We start from the raw sequence: 10,038 nt of genomic DNA on the forward strand, positions 1-10,038 counted from the left end.
TGTGCTGGTGGTGATTGTGAGGTCCTTGTGCCGTAGGGAGTTAAAAGCCAGTGGCAGGCACGTGTCTGCTGGTGGTGATTGTGAGCTCAGTTGTTCATGACGTCTTCAGAGGCCAGTGGCAGGCATGTGTTTATTGGGGGGGACTGTGAGGTCCTTGTGCATGACGGTATGAGGAGCCAGTGGCAGGCATGTGTGTGCTGGTGGTGATTTTGAGGTCAGTTGTGCGTGGAGGCATGAGAGGCCAGTGTCAGACTGGTGTGTTCTGGTTGTGATTGTGAGGTGCTTGTACCTGAGGGAGTTAAAAGCCAGTGGCAGGCATGTGTGTGCTGGTGGTGATTGTGAGGTCCCTGTGCCTGAGGGCGTGAGAAGCCAGTGGCAGGCATGTGTGTGCTGGTGGTGATTGTGTGCTCAGTTGTTGGTGACATCATCAGAGGCCAGTGGCAGGCATGTGTGTGCTGGTGGTGATTGTGAGCTCAGTTGCTCGTGACATCATCAGAGGCCAGTGCCAGGCATGTGTGTGCTGGTGGTGATTGTGAGATCCTTGTGCCTTATGGCGTTAGAGGCCAGTGCCAGGCTTTTTTTGCTGGTGGTTATTGTGAGGTCATTGTGTCTGAGGGCGAGAGGCCAGTGGCAGGCATGTGTGTGCTGGTGGTGATTTTGAGCTCAGTTGTTCGTGACATCATCAGAGGCCAGTGCCAGGCATGTGTGTGCTGGTGGTGATTGTGAGGTCCTTGTGCGTGAGGGCGTTAGAGGCCAGTGCCAGGCTTTTTTTGCTTGTGGTTATTGTGAGGTCATTGTGTCTGAGGGCGAGAGGCCAGTGGCAGGCATGTGTGTGCTGGTGGTGATTGTGAGCTGAGTTGCTCGTGACGTCATGAGAGGCCAGTGGCAGGCATGTGTGTGCTGGGGGTGACTGTGAGGTACTTGTGCGTGACGGGTTGAGAGGCCAGTGGCAGGCATGTGTCTGCTGGTGGTGATTGTGAGGTCCTTGTGCCGTAGGGAGTTAAAAGCCAGTGGCAGGCACGTGTCTGCTGGTGGTGATTGTGAGCTCAGTTGTTCATGACGTCTTCAGAGGCCAGTGGCAGGCATGTGTGTGCTGGGGGGGACTGTGAGGTCCTTGTGCATGACGGTATGAGGAGCCAGAGGCAGGCATGTGTGTGCTGGTGGTGATTGTGAGCTCAGTTGCTCGTGACATCATCAGAGGCCAGTGCCAGGCATGTGTGTGCTGGTGGTGATTGTGAGGTCCTTGTGCCTTAGGGCGTTAGAGGCCAGTGCCAGGCTTTTTTTGCTGGTGGTTATTGTGAGGTCATTGTGTCTGAGGGCGAGAGGCCAGTGCCAGGCATGTGTGTGCTGGTGGTGATTGTGAGCTCAGTTGTTCATGATGTTGCCACATGCCAGTGCCAGGCACTAGTGTACTGGTGGTGATTGTGAGGTCCTTGTGCCTGAGGGCATGAGAGGCCAGTGGCAGGCATGTGTGTGCTGGTGGTGATTGTGAGCTCAGTTGCTCGTTACGTCATCAGAGGCCAGTGGCAGGCATGTGTGTGCTGATTGTGATTGTGAGCTCAATTGTTTGTGACATCATGAGAGGCCAGTGCCAGGCATGTGTCTGCTGGTGGTGATTGTGAGGTCCTTGTGCCGTAGGGAGTTAAAAGCCAGTGGCAGGCATGTGTGTGCTGGTGGTGATTGTGAGCACAGTTGCTCGTGACATCATCAGAGGCCAGTGGCAGGCATGTGTTTGCTGGGGGGTGACTGTGAGGTACTTGTGCGTGACGGGTTGAGAGGCCAGTGGCAGGCATGTGTTTGCTGGTGGTGATTGTGAGGTCCTTGTGCCGTAGGGAGTTAAAAGGCAGTGGCAGGCACGTGTCTGCTGGTGGTGATTGTGAGCTCAGTTGTTCCTGACGTCTTCAGAGGCCAGTGGCAGGCATGTGTGTGCTGGGGGGGACTGTGAGGTCCTTGTGCATGACAGTATGAGGAGCCAGAGGCAGGCATGTGTGTGCTGGTGGTGATTTTGAGGTCAGTTGTGCGTGGAGGCATGAGAGGCCAGTGTCAGACTGGTGTGTTCTGGTTGTGATTGTGAGGTGCTTGTACCTGAGGGAGTTAAAAGCCAGTGGCAGGCATGTGTGTGCTGGTGGTGATTGTGAGCTCAGTTGCTCGTGACGTCATGAGAGGCCAGTGGCAGGCATGTGTGTGCTGCTGGTGATTGTGAGCTCAGTTGTTCGTGACATCATCAGAGGCCAGTGCCAGGCATGTGTGTGCTGGTGGTGATTGTGAGGTCCTTGTGCCTTTTGGCGTTAGAGGCCAGTGCCAGGCTTTTTTTGCTGGTGGTTATTGTGAGGTCATTGTGTCTGAGGGCGAGAGGCCAGTGCCAGGGATGTGTGTGCTGGTGGTGATTGTGAGCTCAGTTGTTCATGATGTTGTCACATGCCATGCCAGGCACTAGTCTAGTGGTGGTGATTTTGAGGTCCTTGTGCCTGAGGGCATGAGAGGCCAGTGGCAGGCATGTGTGTGCTGGTGGTGATTGTGAGCTCAATTGTTCCTGATGTCATCAGAGGCCGGTGCCAGGCATGTGTGTGCTGGTGATGATTGTGAGCTCAGTTGCTCGTTAGGTCATGAGAGGCCATTGCCAGGCATGTGTGTGCTGGTGGTGACTGTGAGGTACTTGTGCGTGATGGGTTGAGAGGCCAGTGCCAGGCATGTGTCTGCTGGTGGTGATTGTGAGGTCCTTGTGCCGTAGGGAGTTAAAAGCCAGTGGCAGGCACGTGTCTGCTGGTGGTGATTGTGAGCTCAGTTGTTCATGACGTCTTCAGAGGCCAGTGGCAGGCATGTGTGTGCTGGGGGGGACTGTGAGGTCCTTGTGCATGACGGTATGAGGAGCCAGTGGCAGGCATGTGTGTGCTGGTGGTGATTTTGAGGTCAGTTGTGCGTGGAGGCATGAGAGGCCAGTGTCAGACTGGTGTGTTCTGGTTGTGATTGTGAGGTGCTTGTACCTGAGGGAGTTAAAAGCCAGTGGCAGGCATGTGTGTGCTGGTGGTGATTGTGAGGTCCCTGTGCCTGAGGGCGTGAGAAGCCAGTGGCAGGCATGTGTGTGCTGGTGGTGATTGTGAGCACAGTTGCTCGTGACATCATCAGAGGCCAGTGGCAGGCATGTGTGTGCTGGTGGTGATTGTGAGGTCCCTGTGCCTGAGGGCGTGAGAAGCCAGTGGCAGGCATGTGTGTGCTGGTGGTGATTGTGAGCTCAGTTGCTCGTGACATCATCAGAGGCCAGTGGCAGGCATGTGTGTGCTGGTGGTGATTGTGAGCTCAGTTGTTCGTGACATCATCAGAGGCCAGTGCCAGGCATGTGTGTGCTGGTGGTGATTGTGAGGTCCTTGTGCGTGAGGGCGTTAGAGGCCAGTGCCAGGCTTTTTTTGCTGGTGGTTATTGTGAGGTCATTGTGTCTGAGGGCGAGAGGCCAGTGGCAGGCATGTGTGTGCTGGTGGTGATTGTGAGCTGAGTTGCTCATTACGTCTTCAGAGGCCGGTGCCAGGCATGTGTGTGCTGGGGGTGACTGTGAGGTACTTGTGCGTGACGGGTTGAGAGGCCAGTGCCAGGCATGTGTCTGCTGGTGGTGATTGTGAGGTCCTTGTGCCGTAGGGAGTTAAAAGCCAGTGGCAGGCACGTGTCTGCTGGTGGTGATTGTGAGCTCAGTTGTTCATGACGTCTTCAGAGGCCAGTGGCAGGCATGTGTGTGCTGGGGGGGACTGTGAGGTCCTTGTGCATGACGGTATGAGGAGCCAGTGGTAGGCATGTGTGTGCTGGTGGTGATTGTGAGCTCAGTTGCTCGTGACATCATCAGAGGCCAGTGCCAGGCATGTGTGTGCTGGTGGTGATTGTGAGGTCCTTGTGCGTGAGGGCGTTAGAGGCCAGTGCCAGGCTTTTTTTGCTGGTGGTTATTGTGAGGTCATTGTGTCTGAGGGCGAGAGTCCAGTGGCAGGCATGTGTGTGCTGGTGGTGATTGTGAGCTGAGTTGCTCGTTACGTCTTCAGAGGCCGGTGCCAGGCATGTGTGTGCTGGTGGTGACTGTGAGGTACTTGTGCGTGACAGGTTGAGAGGCCAGTGCCAGGCATGTGTCTGCTGGTGGTGATTGTGAGGTCCTTGTGCCGTAGGGAGTTAAAAGCCAGTGTCAGGCACGTGTCTGCTGGTGGTGATTGTGAGCTCAGTTGTTCATGACGTCTTCAGAGGCCAGTGGCAGGCATGTGTGTGCTAGGGGGGGACTGTGAGGTCCTTGTGCATGACGGTATGAGGAGCCAGAGGCAGGCATGTGTGTGCTGGTGGTGATTGTGAGCTCAGTTGCTCGTGACATCATCAGAGGCCAGAGGCAGGCATGTGTGTGCTGGTGGTGATTGTGAGGTCCTTGTGCCTTAGGGCGTTAGAGGCCAGTGCCAGGCTTTTTTTGCTGGTGGTTATTGTGAGGTCATTGTGTCTGAGGGCGAGAGGCCAGTGCCAGGCATGTGTGTGCTGGTGGTGATTGTGAGCTCAGTTGTTCGTGACATCATGAGAGGCCAGTGCCAGGCATGTGTGTGCTGGTGGTGATTGTGAGGTCCTTGTGCGTGAGGGCGTTAGAGGCCAGTGCCAGGCTTTTTTTGCTGGTGGTTATTGTGAGGTCATTGTGTCTGAGGGCGAGAGGCCAGTGGCAGGCATGTGTGTGCTGGTGGTGATTGTGAGCTGAGTTGCTCGTTACGTCTTCAGAGGCCGGTGCCAGGCATGTGTGTGCTGGTGGTGACTGTGAGGTACTTGTGCGTGACGGGTTGAGAGGCCAGTGCCAGGCATGTGTCTGCTGGTGGTGATTGTGAGGTCCTTGTGCCGTAGGGAGTTAAAAGCCAGTGTCAGGCACGTGTCTGCTGGTGGTGATTGTGAGCTCAGTTGTTCATGACGTCATCAGAGGCCAGTGGCAGGCATGTGTGTGCTGGGGGGGGACTGTGAGGTCCTTGTGCATGACGGTATGAGGAGCCAGAGGCAGGCATGTGTGTGCTGGTGGTGATTGTGAGCTCAGTTGCTCGTGACATCATCAGAGGCCAGTGCCAGGCATGTGTGTGCTGGTGGTGATTGTGAGGTCCTTGTGCCTTAGGGCGTTAGAGGCCAGTGCCAGGCTTTTTTTGCTGGTGGTTATTGTGAGGTCATTTTGTCTGAGGGCGAGAGGCCAGTGGCAGGCATGTGTGTGCTGGTGGTGATTGTGAGCTCAGTTGTTCGTGACATCATGAGAGGCCAGTGCCAGGCATGTGTGTGCTGGTGGTGATTGTGAGGTACTTGTGCGTGAGGGCGTTAGAGGCCAGTGCCAGGCTTTTTTTGCTGGTGGTTATTGTGAGGTCATTGTGTCTGAGGGCGAGAGGCCAGTGGCAGGCATGTGTGTGCTGGTGGTGATTGTGAGCTGAGTTGCTCGTTACGTCATGAGAGGCCAGTGGCAGGCATGTGTGTGCTGGGGGTGACTGTGAGGTACTTGTGCGTGACCGGTTGAGAGGCCAGTGGCAGGCATGTTTGTGCTGGTGGTGATTGTGAGGTCCTTGTGCCGTAGGGAGTTAAAAGCCAGTGGCAGGCACGTGTCTGCTGGTGGTGATTGTGAGCTCAGTTGTTCCTGACGTCTTCAGAGGCCAGTGGCAGGCATGTGTGTGCTGGGGGGGACTGTGAGGTCCTTGTGCATGACGGTATGAGGAGCCAGAGGCAGGCATGTGTGTGCTGGTGGTGATTGTGAGCTCAGTTGTTGGTGACATCATCAGAGGCCAGTGCCAGGCATGTTTGTGCTGGTGGTGATTGTGAGGTCCTTGTGCCTTAGGGCGTTAGAGGCCAGTGCCACGCTTTTTTTGCTGGTGGTTATTGTGAGGTCATTGTGTCTGAGGGCGAGAGGCCAGTGGCAGGCATGTGTGTGCTGGTGGTGATTGTGAGCTCAGTTGTTCGTGATGTTGTCACATGCCAGTGCCAGGCACTAGTCTACTGGTGGTGATTGTGAGGTCCTTGTGCCTGAGGGCATGAGAGGCCAGTGGCAGGCATGTGTGTGCTGGTGGTGATTGTGAGCTCAGTTGCTCGTTACGTCATCAGAGGCCAGTGGCAGGCATGTGTGTGCTGATGGTGATTGTGAGCTCAGTTGTTTGTGACATCATGAGAGGCCAGTGCCAGGCATGTGTCTGCTGGTGGTGATTGTGAGGTCCTTGTGCCGTAGGGAGTTAAAAGCCAGTGTCAGGCACGTGTCTGCTGGTGGTGATTGTGAGCTCAGTTGTTCATGACGTCTTCAGAGGCCAGTGGCAGGCATGTGTGTGCTGGGGGGGACTGTGAGGTCCTTGTGCATGACGGTATGAGGAGCCAGAGGCAGGCATTTGTGTGCTGGTGGTGATTGTGAGCTCAGTTGTGCGTGGAGGCATGAGAGGCCAGTGTCAGACTGGTGTGTTCTGGTTGTGATTGTGAGGTGCTTGTACCTGAGGGAGTTAAAAGCCAGTGGCAGGCATGTGTGTGCTGGTGGTGATTGTGAGGTCCCTGTGCCTGAGGGCGTGAGAAGCCAGTGGCAGGCATGTGTGTGCTGATGGTGATTGTGAGCTCAGTTGCTCGTGACGTCATGAGAGGCCAGTGCCAGGCATGTGTGTGCTGGTGGTGATTGTGAGCTCAGTTGCTCGTGACGTCATGAGAGGCCAGTGCCAGGCATGTGTGTGCTGGTGGTGATTGTGAACTCAATTGTTCCTGATGTCATCAGAGGCCAGTGCCAGGCATGTGTGTGCTGGGGGTGACTGTGAGGTACTTGTGCGTGATGGGTTGTGAGGCCAGTGGCAGGCATGTGTCTGCTGGTGGTGATTGTGAGGTCCTTGTGCCGTAGGGAGTTAAAAGCCAGTGGCAGGGACCTGTCTGCTGGTGGTGATTGTGATCTCAGTTGTTCCTGACGTCTTCAGAGGCCAGTGCCAGGCATGTGTGTGCTGGGGGGGACTGTGAGGTCCTTGTGCATGACGGTATGAGGAGCCAGTGGCAGGCATGTGTGTGCTGGTGGTGATTTTGAGGTCAGTTGTGCGTGGAGGCATGAGAGGCCAGTGTCAGACTGGTGTGTTCTGGTTGTGATTGTGAGGTGCTTGTACCTGAGGGAGTTAAAAGCCAGTGGCAGGCATGTGTGTGCTGGTGGTGATTGTGAGGTCGCTGTGCCTGAGGGCGTGAGAAGCCAGTGGCAGGCATGTGTGTGCTGGTGGTGATTGTGAGCTCAGTTGCTCGTGACGTCATCAGAGGCCAGTGGCAGGCATGTGTGTGCTGGTGGTGATTGTGAGCTCAGTTGTTCGTGACATCATCAGAGGCCAGTGGCAGGCATGTGTGTGCTGGTGGTCATTGTGAGGTCCTTGTGCCTTAGGGCGTTAGAGGCCAGTGCCAGGCTTTTTTTGCTGGTGGTTATTGTGAGGTCATTGTGTCTGAGGGCGAGAGGCCATTGGCAGGCATGTGTGTGCTGGTGGTGATTGTGAGCTCAGTTGTTCGTGATGTTGTCACTTGCCATGCCAGGCACTAGTCTAGTGGTGGTGATTGTGAGGTCCTTGTGCCTGAGGGCATGAGAGGCCAGTGGCAGGCATGTGTGTGCTGGTGGTGATTGTGAGCTCAGTTGCTCGTTACGTCTTCAGAGGCCAGTGCCAGGCATGTGTCTGCTGGGGGTGACTGTGAGGTACTTGTGCGTGACGGGTTGAGAGGCCAGTGCCAGGCATGTGTGTGCTGGTGGTGATTGTGAGGTCCTTGTGCCGTAGGGAGTTAAAAGCCAGTGGCAGGCACGTGTCTGCTGGTGGTGATTGTGAGCTCAGTTGTTCATGACGTCTTCAGAGGCCAGTGGCAGGCATGTGTGTGCTGGGGGGGACTGTGAGGTCCTTGTGCATGACGGTATGAGGATCCAGTGGCAGGCATGTGTGTGCTGGTGGTGATTCTGAGCTCAATTGTTCCTGATGTCATCAGAGGCCGGTGAGAGGCATGTGTGTGCTTGGGGTGACTGTGAGGTACTTGTGCGTGATGAGTTGTGAGGCCAGTGGCAGGCATGTGTCTGCTGGTGGTGATTGTGAGGTCCTTGTGCCGTAGGGAGTTAAAAACCAGTGGCAGGGACCTGTCTGCTGGTGGTGATTGTGAGCTCAGTTGTTCATGACGTCTTCAGAGGCCAGTGGCAGGCATGTGTGTGCTGGGGGGGACTGTGAGGTCCTTGTGCATGATGGTATGAGGAGCCAGTGGCAGGCATGTGTGTGCTGGTGGTGATTTTGAGGTCAGTTGTGCGTGGAGGCATGAGAGGCCAGTGTCAGACTGGTGTGTTCTGGTTGTGATTGTGAGGTGCTTGTACCTGAGGGAGTTAAAAGCCAGTGGCAGGCATGTGTGTGCTGGTGGTGATTGTGAGGTCGCTGTACCTGAGGGCGTGAGAAGCCAGTGGCAGGCATGTGTGTGCTGGTGGTGATTGTGAGCTCAGTTGCTCGTGCCGTCATGAGAGGCCAGTGGCAGGCATGTGTGTGCTGGTGGTGATTGTGAGCTCAGTTGTTCGTGACATCATCAGAGGCCAGTGCCAGGCATGTGTGTGCTGGTGTTGATTGTGATGTCCTTGTGCCTTAGGGCGTTAGAGGCCAGTGCCAGGCTTTTTTTGCTGGTGGTTATTGTGAGGTCATTGTGTCTGAGGGCGAGAGGCCATTGGCAGGCATGTGTGTGCTGGTGGTGATTGTGAGCTCAGTTGTTCGTGATGTTGTCACATGCCATGCCAGGCACTAGTCTACTGGTGGTGATTGTGAGGTCCTTGTGCCTGAGGGCATGAGAGGTCAGTGGCAGGCATGTGTGTGCTGGTGGTGATTGTGAGCTCAGTTGCTCGTGACGTCATGAGAGGCCAGTGGCAGGCATGTGTGTGCTGGGGGTGACTGTGAGGTACTTGTGCGTAACGGGTTGAGAGACCAGTGCCAGGCATGTGTCTGCTGGTGGTGATTGTGAGGTCCTTGTGCCGTAGGGAGTTAAAAGGCAGTGGCAGGCACGTGTCTGCTGGTGGTGATTGTGATCTCAGTTGTTCATGACGTCTTCAGAGGCCAGTGGCAGGCATGTGTGTGCTGGGGGGGACTGTGAGGTCCTTGTGCATGACGGTATGAGGAGCCAGTGGCAGGCATGTGTGTGCTGGTGGTGATTTTGAGGTCAGTTGTGCGTGGAGGCATGAGAGGCCAGTGTCAGACTGGTGTGTTCTGGTTGTGATTGTGAGGTGCTTGTACCTGAGGGAGTTAAAAGCCAGTGGCAGGCATGTGTGTGCTGGTGGTGATTGTGAGGTCCCTGTGGGTGAGGGCGTGAGAAGCCAGTGGCAGGCATGTGTGTGCTGGTGGTGATTGTGAGCTCAGTTGCTCGTGACATCATGAGAGGCCAGTGCCAGGCATGTGTGTGCTGGTGGTGATTGTGAGCTCAGTTGTTCCTGACATCATCAGAGGCCAGTGCCAGGCATGTGTGTGCTGGTGTTGATTGTGATGTCCTTGTGCCTTAGGGCGTTAGAGGCCAGTGCCAGGCTTTTTTTGCTGGTGGTTATTGTGAGGTCATTGTGTCTGAGGGCGAGAGGCCAGTGCCAGGCATGTGTGTGCTGGTGGTAATTGTGAGCTCAGTTGTTCGTGATGTTGTCACATACCAGTGCCAGGCACTAGTCTAGTGGTGGTGATTGTGAGGTCCTTGTGCCTGAGGGCATGAGAGGCCAGTGGCAGGCATGTGTGTGCTGGTGGTGATTGTGAGCTCAATTGTTCCTGATGTCATCAGAGGCCGGTGCCAGGCATGTGTCTGCTGGGGGTGACTGTGAGGTACTTGTGCGTGACGGGTTGAGAGGCCAGTGCCAGGCATGTGTCTGCTGGTGGTGATTGTGAGGTCCTTGTGCCGTAGGGAGTTAAAAGCCAGTGTCAGGCACGTGTCTGCTGGTGGTGATTGTGAGCTCAGTTGTTCATGACGTCTTCAGAGGCCAGTGGCAGGCATGTGTGTGCTGGGGGGGACTGTGAGGTCCTTGTGCATGACGGTATGAGGAGCCAGTGGTAGGCATGTGTGTGCTGGTGGTGATTGTGAGCTCAGTTG

The sequence above is a fragment of the Struthio camelus genome, unplaced genomic scaffold, assembly GCF_040807025.1.
Source record: "Struthio camelus isolate bStrCam1 unplaced genomic scaffold, bStrCam1.hap1 HAP1_SCAFFOLD_33, whole genome shotgun sequence".
In the NCBI taxonomy this organism is placed as follows: domain Eukaryota; kingdom Metazoa; phylum Chordata; class Aves; order Struthioniformes; family Struthionidae; genus Struthio; species Struthio camelus.